General features: G+C 50.7%; 1 pseudogene; it reads right to left on the bottom strand.

Moving 5' to 3' along the window:
* Positions 1 to 13,849, bottom strand: part of LOC120383794 — a 118,286-nt pseudogene that overhangs the window by 81,991 nt on the left and 22,446 nt on the right.

The following is a 13,849-nucleotide window of genomic DNA, read 5'->3' as shown; positions in this document are numbered from 1 at the left end:
CCCGCGGCGGGTCCCCTCTTCCCGCGGCTCCGGCATCCTGGGAGGCGTCATTTGCTCGGTGGAGCTCGCCGGCATGCCTGCGGCAGGTCCACCGGAGCCCGGACGAGCGGACCTGCCGCGGTCATGCCTGCGGGAGCTCAACCGGAGCCGCGGGAAGACGGGACCCGCCGCAGGCATGACTGCGGCAGGTCCGCTCGTCCCGGGCTCCGGTGGACCTGCCGCAGGCATGCCGGCGGGAGCTCCACCGGAGCCAAATGACGCCCTCCCCAGCATGCCGCCCCAAGCGGGCGCTTGGCCCGCTGGTGCCTAGAGCCGCCCCTGCCCGCAACCTCAGGCGGGTAGGGGGCCTTGGGGCAGCGTCAGTGAGTTCAGTGCTGGGGGTACGAGTGGGGTTTACACCCCGGCTGCTGGAGCTCTGTGTATCGAGGGTACGAGGACGTCACAGCAGCTGTGTGAGCCCCGCCCTGTTCTGCCAACATGGCTCAGCCCTGACACCTGCTGGAGCCTCTCCCTGGGGAGGAATCGTCCCTGGGGCCCATTCAGGCCTTGGCCTCCCTGTAGAGGTGGCTGGTGAGGCTGCCGTTAAGGTGAGTTACAATGTGAGCTCCTGTCCGCTGGGAACTGGACTCTCAGACTGGGCTGAGATCGGTGACTGGGGAGTGAAAGGCCGCGGCCCCCATCACTGCCCCACTGAGCCAGCTGGTTCCCCTTCCCCCCGCAGTGCAGTAACAGCGGTGCTCACAGTTGGTGATACCCCCAGTGCCCAGCGGGCAGGGTGAGGGCCTGTCCAAGAAGCAATGGGCGCAATCTGCAGCAAGGGATGTTGAGGCTGGAGATGAGGAAACACTTTCTAACTCTCAGGGCAGTGAAGCTCTGGACCCAGGTCCGAGGGAGGCTGTGGGATCCCCATCACTGAGGGTTTGTAAGAACAGGACAAACCCCTGTCGGGGATAGGCCCTGCCCCAACATGGGGGGCTGGACTAAATGACCTCTCGAGATCCCTTCCAGCCCTGCATTGCTATGAGTCTAGGTTATAGCTGTTCTGGGGCTGGGCCCGGGGGCTCTAAGCCTGGTGTGGGGCATGTGGGGGAATTAACACAGCTAGTGACCCTAGCAGCTCGGTGTCCCTGCCAGGGGCCTGGGCTGGCACGTGTCTGGCTGCCTGTACCCGACTCAGCTGGGTGTTACTGTGCTGTGTGGACAGGACATAGGGTTGGCAGCAGTCTAGGTTTCCCAGGATCATCCCTTTGTTCAGGCCGCTGTCCTGGGAAATCTGTGAGTCTGCCCAGGACACTATTAGCTCCGGGTGTGTCAGTGGCTGTAGCAGGGGAGCTGCAGGGTGGCGGTGCCTGCACAGAGGGAGCTCTGGGTGCAGAGTGTCTGGGAGCTGCAGGGATGGGGCAGCTTGGCAGCAGCGAGTGAGATCGGGAGCTCAAGGCCAGCAGGGCTCATTTGCACTGTGCAGGTACCAGATGTGGGGGTCACTGCCAGGGTGGGGGCATGGGGATTGGAGTAGATCTGGCACCATGTCCTGCTTGGCAAGGTTGGTGACTGGCACAGTCCCAGGAACAAGAGCCCATGGGGGCTGGCGCCCTCTCCCAGGGGTGGGATAGGGACACAGTACCAGGGGGTGGGATAGGGAGACAGTGTCCAGGGTGAGGGGACAGGTGGTGTATGTGGAGCAGGCAGATGTCCTGGGTTTTTTGCACCTCAGAGGTGGCGACCCTAACAGGACCCTCAGCAGTGCTTGTGTAACTGACTGGGATGTGTCCCCCTCTCCCCCGCAGCTCTGTGCGGTCGGATACCCCGGAGTGTATGGACCCCTGGGCCAGTGGTGCGGCAATGTGTGTGCATGGCCCCTGGGCTCTCCGATCCCTGCTGGAGCTGCCCAGACTCTCCCAGCATGCACCAAGCAGGGCCGCCCAGAGGATACAGGGGGCCTGGGGCAAAGCAGTTTTGAGGGCCCCTTCCATAAGAAAAAGATGCATTACTATAGAATACTGTATTCTTGTGGGGGCCACTGCAGGGCCTGGGGCAAATTGCCCCAATTGCCCCCCCCTCCCCCTCTGGGCGGCCCTGGCACCAGGGCACACGCATGGTCACGCTGCATGCTGGGTACAAACACACGCACACGGCTGTGAGGCAGAAAAGCTGCCGCATAGGCACAGATTGTTGTAACTTGGGTCAGGGGAGTGTCACAAGCTGGTTATAAAAATGTGTCTGCCCTGGCAGTAGGGACAGGGCCTTCCTCCCCACCAAATCGAGGGAGACATTGAACAGCTCCTGTCTGGGCCTGTTACGCTAGAAGGAGGCTGTGGGCAAAAGCCTGGTCTGAGCCTGCTGCTGGGAGGAGAGAGCTTGGCAGTTCAGTCACCAGTGGGCAACATTTCATCACCAATCAGCCTTTTCCCAGAGGGGACATTTCCCTGCTCTGCAATAAACCTGGGTTTTGTCTGCCCCTTTCCATCTGCTCATAGTGACATTGCTGTTTCCAGCCTATTGACTGTCATAGGAAAATGCTTTATGCAGGGAAGGGAGCAGAGCGCTACCAGGGGGAGGTGGGGCCTCACTATGGATAAAACATCAATGGTATGTACAGTACCTGCGAAGAGCTGGGCGATTCTCCACCCTGCAACCAAACACAGACAGAGGGGTGAGAACTCCCCTGAACACCAGCACGCTGAGCAGGAGATAATGTCACACAGGGTGATAACGGGGGGAGGGGGGGGGAATGGAACTTACTGAGCTCAGCCTGGAGTTTGTCTAAAAATAAAACACAGAAAAATGAGTCAATATCACATTATCTTGCAGAAGAAAAATGAGTAAAAAAGACCTTAAAGTGGGGAAGTTACAATCTTTAGACTCATCCTGGAGGCTACATCAGCAGCCAGAGACCTGCAACCCCTGAGCAACAAAGGAATCAGCAAGGGGAGAAATACTGTAACCTCACCTGGTCAGGTGCAGGCGGTTGTTAGACCCAAACAGGGATCCCTCTGCAAATGGAAAATATTAACCCTGTGAAGCCAGCAGAAAGGAGTATGCAGTACATCGCGTGAAGTGCATGATGGGAATTAGGAGGCTAACATGGAATTAGCAAAGTCAGCAGCCAGAGATATAAAACAAATACCAGGGAATTATTTCAGTCCATCAGAATCAGGAACCCTGTGAGAGAATCGATGGGTCCCCTGGATCAGTAGCAGGGAAAGGGAACAATTGGGGAGGGCAAGGACAATGCTGAGAGACTGACTGGTTTCTTTGCATCAGTTTCCACCGCAGAGGTTGCTGGGGAGAGACCTGCCCTGGGGAGGACCATGTCCTGCTCTGTTCAGGAAATAAAGACCAGGAATCAAAGCGTGAAGAGGAGATATTGGAACAAACTGACAAACTAAAGAGCCAGCAGCCACCAAGAGCCGTGTAGATCCCTGCCAGATAGCAAATCCCAGGAGCTCTCAAATGACATCAGGACGATAGGGCTGAGCTGCTAACAATAATACACATCTCTCATTAAAATCAGCTACATGTCTGGAGAATCGGAGGGCTGGGAATGTTGTAGACAACTTCAACATTTTGGTAGGTGTAATCCTGAAAACTACAGCCCAGTGAGCTCATGTCGGTGCCTGCTATACAGGTTGAAACAAGAACTAAAACAGATTCTAAAACAGCTCTATGAGAATGACAGGGTAAGGTCTGACTAGCAGAGCTGGAAAGGAAACCTGTGTCCCACTAATCTATTAAATTGCTTTCAGTATGTCAGTAAAATAGTGCACAAAGGAGACTCTATTGGCCTAACTGATGTGGACTTTCAAAAGCCTTTAACAACGTTCTTCATGAAAGGTTATTAAGGAAACTAAGTCATCATGGGGTAAGGGCTAAAGTATGGTCCTGGATCAGAAACCAGCTCAAAGACAGAAAACTAAGAGCAGGAATAAATGGTGAAATTTTTTCATGGAAAAAGAGTTAGCAGTGAGGTGCCTCAGTGTTGGGTCTTCGGTTAGGACACATGTTCACTAGTTATCAGTACTTGGAAAAAGAGATAAGCCAAGAGGTGGCAACATTTGCAGATGTCACAGAACTATTTAGGTTAGACAAGGCCAGAGAACTCTTAAGTTATTTCAGAGGGACCAAGCTTGGGCAGCATGAGGGCTGATGAAACTCAGTATTGATCAAAGTAAGGTCAGGCACATTGCAAGGAATAATTACAGCTATTCAGACCGGTTATAGGGTTCTAAATTGTAACTGTAACTACTCAGGAAAGAGACCCAGGGTATGTCTACACTATGGGATTATTCCGATTTTACAGAAACCGGTTTAGTAAAACAGATTGTATAAAGTCGAGTGCACACGGCCACACTAAGCACATTAATTTGGCGGTGTGCGTCCATGTACCGAGACTAGCATTGATTTCCAGAGCGTTGCACTGTGGGTAGCTATCCCTTAGCTATCCCATAGTTCCCGCAGTGTAACCTGCCCATTGGAATTCTGCGTTGAGATCCCAATGCATGATGGGGCAAAAACATCATCGCAGGTGATTCTGGGTAAATGTCGTCACTCAATCCTTCCTCCGTGAAAGCAATGGCAGACAATCATTTCACGCCCTTTTTCCCTGGATTGCCCTGGCAGATGCCATAGCATGGCAACCATGGAGCCTGTTTTGCCTTTTGTCACTGTCACCGTATGTGTACTGGATGCTGCTGACAGACGCAGTACTGCAGTGCTACACAGCAGCATTCATTTGCCTTTGCAAGGTAGCAGAGACATTTACCATCCCTATTGCACCATCTGCCATTGTAAATTGGCAATGAGATGATGGTTATTAGTCATTTTGCACCATTTGCATTTGGAAATTGGCAATGACAGTTATCAATCCTTTTGTACCATCTGCTGCTGTCATGGGTGCTCCTGATTGGCCTCGCTGAGGTCGGCCGGGGGCACATGGACAAAAATGGGAATGACTCCCCGGGTAATTCCCTTCTTTATGTTTTGTCAAAAAATAGAGTCAGTCCTGCCTAGAATATGGGGCAAGTGTACTAGAGAACCAGAGAGCACAGCCGCTCCAGGTCAGAGCCCCAGAGATCCCACAGAAATGATGAGCTGTATGCCATTCTAGGGGGTGTCCCTGCAACAACCCCACCCATTGCTTCCCTCCTCCCCCAACCCTCCTGGGCTACCATGGCAGTGTCCCCTCATTTGTGTGAAGAAGTAATAAAGAATGCAGGAATAAGAAACGCTGAGTTTTTAGTGAAATAAAATGAGGGAGAGGCAGCCTCCAGCTGCTATGATAGTCCAGCCAGGACATTAAAGGGTGAGGGGGAGAGGAGCGCAGCCTCCAGCTGCTATGATAGTCCAGGGAGTACAGAATCTTCTTTAGACATGAAAGGGGGTGGGGCTGATGGAGCTCAGCCTCCAGCTGCTATCATGAGGACGGTTACCAAGCCTTCTGTACCGTCTGCTGGGAATGACTGGGAGTCATTCCCATTTTTACCCAAGTGCCGCCAGCCAACCTCACCAAGACTAGCCAGGAGCACTCACGGGCTGATGATGACAATTGATACCAGTCATTTTGCACCATCTGCCACCGGGAAAAGGATGCAGGTGTTCAGCGCTGCAGCACCCCGTCTACCAGCAGCATGCAGTAGACATAGGGTGACATTGAAAAAAGGCGAGAAACGATTTTTTTCCCTTTTCTTTTGGGGGGGGGAAGGGTGTACATTGACAACATACACCCTGAAACATCCGGGAAAATGTTTTTGACCCTTCAGGCATTGGGAGCTCAGCCAAGAATGCAAATGCTTTTCGGAGACTGCGGGGATGTGGGATAGCTGGAGCCCTCAGTACCCCCTCCCAGAATCACCCGCGACACTGTTTTTGCCCCATCATGCATTGGGATCTCAACCCAGAATTCCAATGGGTGGGGGAGACTGCAGGAACTATGGGATAGCTATGGGATAGCTACCCACAGTGCAACACTCCGGAAATCGACGCTAGCCTCGGTACATGGAAGCACACCCCCGAATTAATGTGCTTAGTGTGGCCGCGTTCACTCGACTTTATATAATCTGTTTCCAAATACCGGTTTCTGTAAAATTGGAATAATCCCGTAGTGTAGACATACCCTTAGACTGATAATGAGAACATACAGATTTCTCCTGGGTAGAATTAAAACAAAACAGACAAGCAAAGGGGAAAAAAACCAAAGGGGCAAAGGATTCAAAAAAGCCCAGGCATTGATATGGAAATGTGAATCTCCAGACTTATCACAGTTCTCAAAATATGCAACCATTCTGGAAGGTAGAGAACACCCCACCCCCCGGCTTCAGGGCACAAACCAATTGCTAACTGACTGGGGTCAGGAGGAAACTTTCCCTGGGGGCAGGTTAGTCTGTCATCAGCCACTAGGGGGTTTCTCACACCTTCTCCTGAAGCAACTAGTGCTTCTGTTTTAGAGCCTGATTCAGTGAAACCCTTAAGCACACGCTGAACAGGGAAGGACTGACTCCTGGGCTTCAAGTGCAGCATGTGCTTAACTGCTGAACTGGGGCCCTAGTGAACACACACTAAAGGCCTGTTTGGATAATTATCACCAAAGAAAACAACTACTTTGAGATTAAAGCTCAACTATTATTATTGGCTGAGGGAAGTGAGGCTCCACACTCAACTCGATGGCATTTCTGTCTGTCTGTCTGTCTGCAACGTGATAACTTTTGAAAACCACGTCCCATCAGCTCCATTTCAGGGCATGTTTTAGGCATCAGTGGGCAGAACCTTCTGGATTTTGGTGAAAAATAGAAACCTGTAAAAGCCTGATTTCCACTAAAATCTCAGGATACAGGGCAAGGAAGTGACCTCAGGGTTAGGATTAGAGTTTAGGGTGAGGGTCAGGGTGCCTCTCATCCCCCTCCAGCCACTGCCTCAGCCAGGTAACTTGTCCCCAATCCAGCCAGACCCCTCCCCTCCCTGACTCCAGCCCTGTGCAGAACCCTATGGATTTTGGTGGAAATCAGAAACATGGAAAAGCCACATTTAATGGAATTTGGTTTTCCAATTTTCACCCAGATCAACAGGGATCTGCCCCGAATGGGGGGTGGGGTGAAGGACCTGGCCGTAGTGGGATGAGGGCCCACCTGGTTATACAGCTCAGCCTACATGGCTAACAAATCACGTGCCCCTCTCTGTGATATGGCAGTGCCTAGCGGCCAGCCCAGGCCAGTGCTGGGCATTGCACAGATACAGAGGAGCCACCAGTCCCTCCTGCGAAGAGCTCACAGTCTAACCAGACAGGACAGGCACAAGGCAGGGAAGGCGCAGAACGTACAAGCAGAGTGAGCAGAGCAATGGTGCAAATGGCACGTCAGTGCCACCATTTAACAGTCACACTGCACTGTGCGGGGGGGAGGGGATGAGCTATATGGAAAGGGAGGGGGACGGGAGCAGGACAGGGGATGGAGTGAGGCTGAGGTGATGGGCAATTGCAGTAAAGTTTCAAAGCTGTGTTAAGTGATTATTCAGTTGTAAACTTTTGAAAGAACCATAACGTTTTGTTCAGTTATGAACATTTCAGAGATACAAACAACCTCATTCTCAAGGTGTTCATAACTCTGAGGTTCTATTGCAGGGGTCGGCAACCTACGGCACGCATGCCAAAAGGTGGCACGTGAGCCGATTTTCGATGGCACGCAGCGGCAGGCTGAGCCGCCGTCACTCTGGCGTTCCGGCTGCTGGCCCCACTCAGTGCCCGCTGCTGGCCTGGGTGAAGGGAACCCCAGGCTGGCAGCGGGCTGAGATCCCGGCTAGCAGGAGCCGGTGGCCGGATCCCCAGAGCAGCAGTGGGCTGAGCTACTCAGCCCGCCGTAGCTCTGGGATTCCAACTGCTGGCCCCTTGCCATCCAGGTTCCCCACTGTAGTCCCACTCACCTTGCTTCTGGTCTGGAGTTCCAGCACAGGCCCCCTGCCAGACAGGGTCCAGGCCTCCGGCCCTGCTCAGCCCGCTGCTGGTTTGGGGTACCAGCCGCCAGCTCCACTCACCCCAGCTGCTGGTCTGGAGTTCGAGCCGCTGACGCCCTTGCAGCCGGGGTCTGGATCTCCAGCCTTGCTCAGCCTGCTTCCCGGCCTGGAGTTCCAGCAGGCCCCCCTGGGCTCTGCTCCTGGCCTTGGATCAGGGCTCTGCAGCCGCCCCCTCTACGCTGTGGCCCACTATCCCCAGTCTGGGATAGTGAAGGCTGCATACGAGGAAAACATTTTGAAACATTTTGAAAACCTTGTTTACTTTACATATAACAGTAGTTTGGTTATATAATATATAGACTTATAGAGAGACCATCTAAAAAACGTTAAAATGTATTACCAGCACACGAAGCCTTAAATTACAGTGAATAAATGAAGACTCAGAACACCACTTCTGAAAGGTTGCCAACCCCTCTCTATTGTAATGGAAGGGAGGGGAGCAGGATGGGGTGCGGGTGAGTTTGGGGTGATGGGACTGGGTGGGAGGGGGTTGGAGCTGGCAGCCAATCAGCACAGAAGTGAAAACAGGCAGAGACACACTGTTGCACGGAGCATGATGACATCATCAGCCACCGTGTCCCTGGCAGGGTTACAATGGAGGTATGAACTACTGCAGCCAGCTCACGGCCTGGGCACAGCGCTCTGAGCCCCATGGCAGAAGCATTTAGGCCTGTTACTGGCACAGCCCTGCCAACAATGAGATCAGCCTGGGATAACGAGCTTGTCCCACCCACATTCCCAGATCTCCTGGAAGAAAAACAGGCCAGTGATGACACACCTAGCTTGTTGGACAGAGGGGACATACAAATGGAAGGTGTCCCTGGTACCCTGGACCTTCCAATATCAGAAGAAGAAATGAAGGGGGCTGTGCCAGTAGCTGAGGTACCTCAAGGAACACTCACCATCCCCAACCCAAGAAGAAGTTCCCCCTGCCCCTGCCATACCCACTCTCAACAGGTACAACAGGCTTATGAGGCCAGTAAACAGGATAGTTTACGATGCACCTGGGGTGATTAGTGAAGAAGCAATACACTCAGCTCACAGGCTTGTGGAAGCCATATAGGTTTCCTCAAATCTTTTGGGGCAAACTCATGCAATTGGTATAAACCGGAGCGTGACTGGCTGGGACAACACATTCTCAGCTGGGGGGAGGATGTAAACAGGGTCTGAATGAAGTCTCCCCGACAGCTAATTGGGGAGGGAAAAAGGTTTCAGAACCAGATTGTATTTACATGAACACACTGACTCTGCCTAGGTATCCAGCAGACAAAGTTGTTTTGCCCAAAGTGATCAACTTTGACTGGTGCTGGGTTACAAATCACTTTAGTACTGAGTGCAGGGGTAATGAAATGTTGTTATCCTTATTGTATGAGTAAAGTGCAGCAGAACTGTGCTTAGCCTGTCCTGATTGAGGGGGTCTCTCTTAATTGAAATGAACTCGCTAAGCAGGGGGCTGGGATGCCAGAACCCTGTGAAAGGGAAGAGACCAGTGGAGACCAGTGTCCCTGCTGAGAGGCAGGACTCTGCCTGAGAGTCTCTAGGCCAGGGGTCAGCAACCTTTCAGGTGCTGTGCCGAGTCGTCATTTATTCACTCTAATTTAAGGTTTCGCGTGCCAGTAATACATTTTAATGTTTTTGGAAGGTCTCTTTCTCTAAGTCTATAATACATAACTAAACTATTGTTGTATGTAAAGTAAATAAGGATTTTAAAATGTTTAAGAAGCTTCATTTGAAATTAAATTAAAATGCAGAGCCCCCGGATGGGTGGCCAGGACCTGGGCAGTGTGAGTGCCACTGAAAATCAGTTCGCACGCCGCCTTCGGCACATGTGCCATAGGTTGCCTCCCGCTGCTCTAGGCTATGTCTACACTGGCAATTAAACAACAAATTCACTCTCCTGCCGACCATGCAAACGCTGCTCGTGGGGGGTGGAAGTTTTTTATGAGAAGGAGAGTTGACAAATAGCAGCTACACTGCATGAGTTTTGCGGCACGGCTGTAGCGACACAACCACACAGCTAAAAGCTGTGTAGTGTAGACATAGCCCTAGGCACAGGTAACCAGTTCCTCCCTCCTGTTCAAAGATAGAGTTTGTTAAGGTTCTATTAGGAGTCTTTTGTTTTGTTAAGTGATTGCTAGAGCTGAAATCACTTGTTGTGGGATAGCGTTTCTGCCCAGCCTGCTTCAGCTTCAGCGGCAGTTCTCAAACTGTGGGTCGTGATTTTAATGGGGTTGCCAGGGGTGGCATTAGACTTGCTGGGGCCAAAGGCTGAGCCCGAGCGCCACCACCAATCATTCTATACAGATGATAAAGATAAGAAACATGTATACAATAAATACGAAATACAGCTAAAATGAGTCATCTTTACAATTACTGTAATAATGGTACTATTTAACCAGATGTTTTGGTCATTTTAAGGACCATTAAAATAACTAATAAAGAAAAAATACTATGATATAATTAGTATAAACCAATAGTTATTAAAATTGAAAGTAAATATTAACACCAATACATTATGATGTAGTTTGGTTGGAGCTAAGAGTCGTGTTTCATTTTCTAAAGACATCGTACATGCTTTTTGTTGTTTTATTGGAGATTGTACTTGACTTTTAATCATTTACGTTGTATTTCTTCATTTTTTATGGTTCGGTTTATTGATGAGAGCAACTGGAATTCACATTAAATGAAGCTTTTTTGTTTCTGAATAATAATTAATTCAACCCCTCCATCTCCCACAGCCTCTGTCCATCTCCGATTGTTCCAAACTCTCTTTAGAACACTGAATTAATTACCTGAACCAATTCATTCCCATGGTTTGTTTTTAATGACATTGTCCCTCTGGTCACACTGAATTCTCCCTTCTTGTCACTTTACCTTTCTCTCTGTGTTGCCTCCAGAAGCAGTATGTGGTCAGGGCAATGAGAACAGCCAGGAGAGACAGGATCACGCCCAGAGCCACCATCCAGGGATTGACTCTTGGGAAAAACAGCTCTTCAAAGGAAAGTACCATTAGTTTGCAAACACTGAGACCCAGATCCACAATGGTGCTTATACACCTAAACCCCAGTTTTAAGCACCACTGCAACCTGGAAAACCTCTGCTTGGCTTTCCCCTGTCCCTCCAGGCATCTAAACTCACTCAGTGCCTAACCTTTCAGGGTAAAAGTTCCCTACATACCTCTGGGCATGCTCACTGCTGCCTCGCTCTAGGAACCCAGATACCTCTCCCTATCAGTTTCTATTCAAAATCCAACCAGAGTAGGTAGTGTCACCCATCTTATATCTTCCAGCCTAGTGGTTGGAGCACTCACCCAGGATGCTGGGGCCTGGTTCAGTTCCCCCCATCCACTGCGTAGGGAGACAGGATTTGAGCGGGGAACTTTCATAGCTGAGGGGCCTGCACTAACCAAGGCACATTCTGGTGTCTGGAGCACCCTCAATCTCTCCAGTTAAAGCTGTACCAGCTTGTATTAACTACTTAATAGTCCCTGGGACAGAGAAAAAGGCAGTACTAGTGACTCCACAGCCAGGTGGTTAAGGCACCCATGTGGGAGATGAGTGTCCTGCTCCCGTGTCTCTATAATTATTTATCCAAAGTGTATCAGCTTTAACAGAAGAGACAGAGAGACCCACCTCAGAGTATCCCATAGCTCAGTGCTTACAGCACTCCCCTGCAAGGGGGAAACCTCTCTTCAAATCCTGTCTTTCTCTAACCACTGGGTGAAAAGACACAAGGAGGGTTCCTCCTCCACTGGCCATTTTGTGCAGGGTGAAGCTAGCCCCTAGTTCATTCTCACGAGAAACAACTTAGCTGCCTAAACTGCCTGACCCCAGGTGAGGGGTGTGGCATTATGCCTCATATTCTTCATAGAGCTATTGTTATAATATGAATATGGCATAACTAAGATATGTTTTATGCATAATGGATCATGTGAGGTTCTGGAAAGGTTCTGATTTACTAAATATGATTATCCAATTTGTATGCATGTATCAATTCTGTATCTGAAGTTAGGAATATTGACTATGCGACAATTACCCACCAGACAGTATGAAAACAGTATGGGCACTGCAGGATCATGTGATCGTGTTACCTGGTACTGGACTCCATCTTGGACTGCTAGGATTCCTCCACTAGGAGGGGGTGAGGGTCAAACTGGGAAACTAAGGATTCCTGCCTTATGTAAATCCTATTTAAGGCTGGGGAGAGAGATAATCAGGGTTAAATCTTCTCTTCATGGAATCCTCACCCAAGATTACTGCTGTAAACACCTAAGACTGAACTGGGGAAGGAAGGACTGAGCCCAGGCTGGAAAAGGTGTCTGGCCTGTGAAAGAGATGCTTAAAACATTTAGGGTAAGAAAATTACTACACCTCTACCCTGCTCTAACGCGGTTGTGGGGAGCCAAAAATCCCTACCATGTTATAGCTGAATTATATTGGAATAGGGGCAGCAGGGCTCCAGTGGTGATTTAAAGGGCTCAGGGCTCCCCACAACAGCCAGAGCCCCAGGCCCTTTAAATTGCTGGCCGAGCCCCGCTGCTGCAGCCCCAGGGTAGTGGTGGCGAGGCTCCAGCAGTGATTTAAAGGGCTCGGGGCTCCCTGCAGCAGCCAGAGCCCCAGACCCTTTAAAGTGCCACTGGAGCCCCACTGCTACCACACTATATGCAAACCCGTGTTATATCAGGTCGCGTTAGAGCGGGGTAGAGGTATACTTTTAGCCAGTTTTTTTAGTGTATTAACCTTAGTTTGTGTGCTTGTTTTATTTGCTCAGTATTCTGCTTTTGATCTGTTTTCTGTCCCCTATAAACACTTAAATTCTATCTTTTGTAGTTAATAAACATGTTTTGTTTTCCTTAAACCCAGTTTGTGGAATTCATAAGTGGGGGAGGGCAAATAGCTGTGCACATCTTCCTCCACATTCAGGGAGGGGGAGCATTTCAGTAAGCTCACGTTGCACAATTCTCTGTGCAGTGCAAGACAATACAATTTTGGGTTTACATTACAAGGGTGGTGTGCACTGAGTACTGGGCAATTCCTAGCTGAGTCCTCCCATGCAGACCTGATTTCAGTGTCTGGCGCTTTCTGCAGCTGAGCTGGGTGTGTCCCTACCCGTGTTTGCACTAAAGGAGGCATGAGGGCCTGGAATAGCAGGACAGGGTGAGGGAGCCCAAGCTGCTGGAACAGGTGGGCTCAGTGGAACCCCAATACATCAGGTGACATTGCAAAAGTGGGAGCAACCTGTCTCAAGGGGCTCCCATTCTTGGATCACAAGCCGAGATAGGTGCCTCCCTGCATCTGACACTGAACTCTGGGATAGGGGCAGAGCTTAGGAAACACCCTTCTCATCAGCATCTCCCAGCGGCTAGCTAAGGCAGCTCTCCACCTTGAGTACTTGCTTTTGTGGATCCCGTTCTTAGGTACCTGTCTCCCCCCCATTCATTGCACAGGGAGCCTGGGTGCCTAACTCCGGCTTTGCAGATCCCAGTGTTGCTCCAGTGATTTCTAGGTCCCTAAAGGTTAAGCACTGCAATGCTCAGTCGCACAGTGTCTCGGTCTCTTTGTGAATCTGGGCCACTGAGGGGAAATGCTGGATTTTGGTGATCGGTGACAACACTGCCAGTGACTGGCTGAAGGAATCTTATGGGAGTCCCCAGTGGATGTCATGGTGAGATATGGCTCCTCCATTCAGGGGTGCTGGAACAGGAGAGGCCAGGGGGGCATGGCCCCATCACTTTTAAAAGCAAAGGCCTTCCATTTTTTACTGGCCGTAAGGGCAAGCAACGGGGGGAGGAGCAGAGAGAAGTGGGGTTGGGGTCATGGAGGGAAGAGGCATTGTAGGAGTGGGGCCT

This window comes from Mauremys reevesii, linkage group 15, assembly GCF_016161935.1.
Source record: "Mauremys reevesii isolate NIE-2019 linkage group 15, ASM1616193v1, whole genome shotgun sequence".
Taxonomy (NCBI): Eukaryota; Metazoa; Chordata; order Testudines; family Geoemydidae; genus Mauremys; species Mauremys reevesii.
This window is presented reverse-complemented; position numbering and strand designations above follow the sequence as displayed.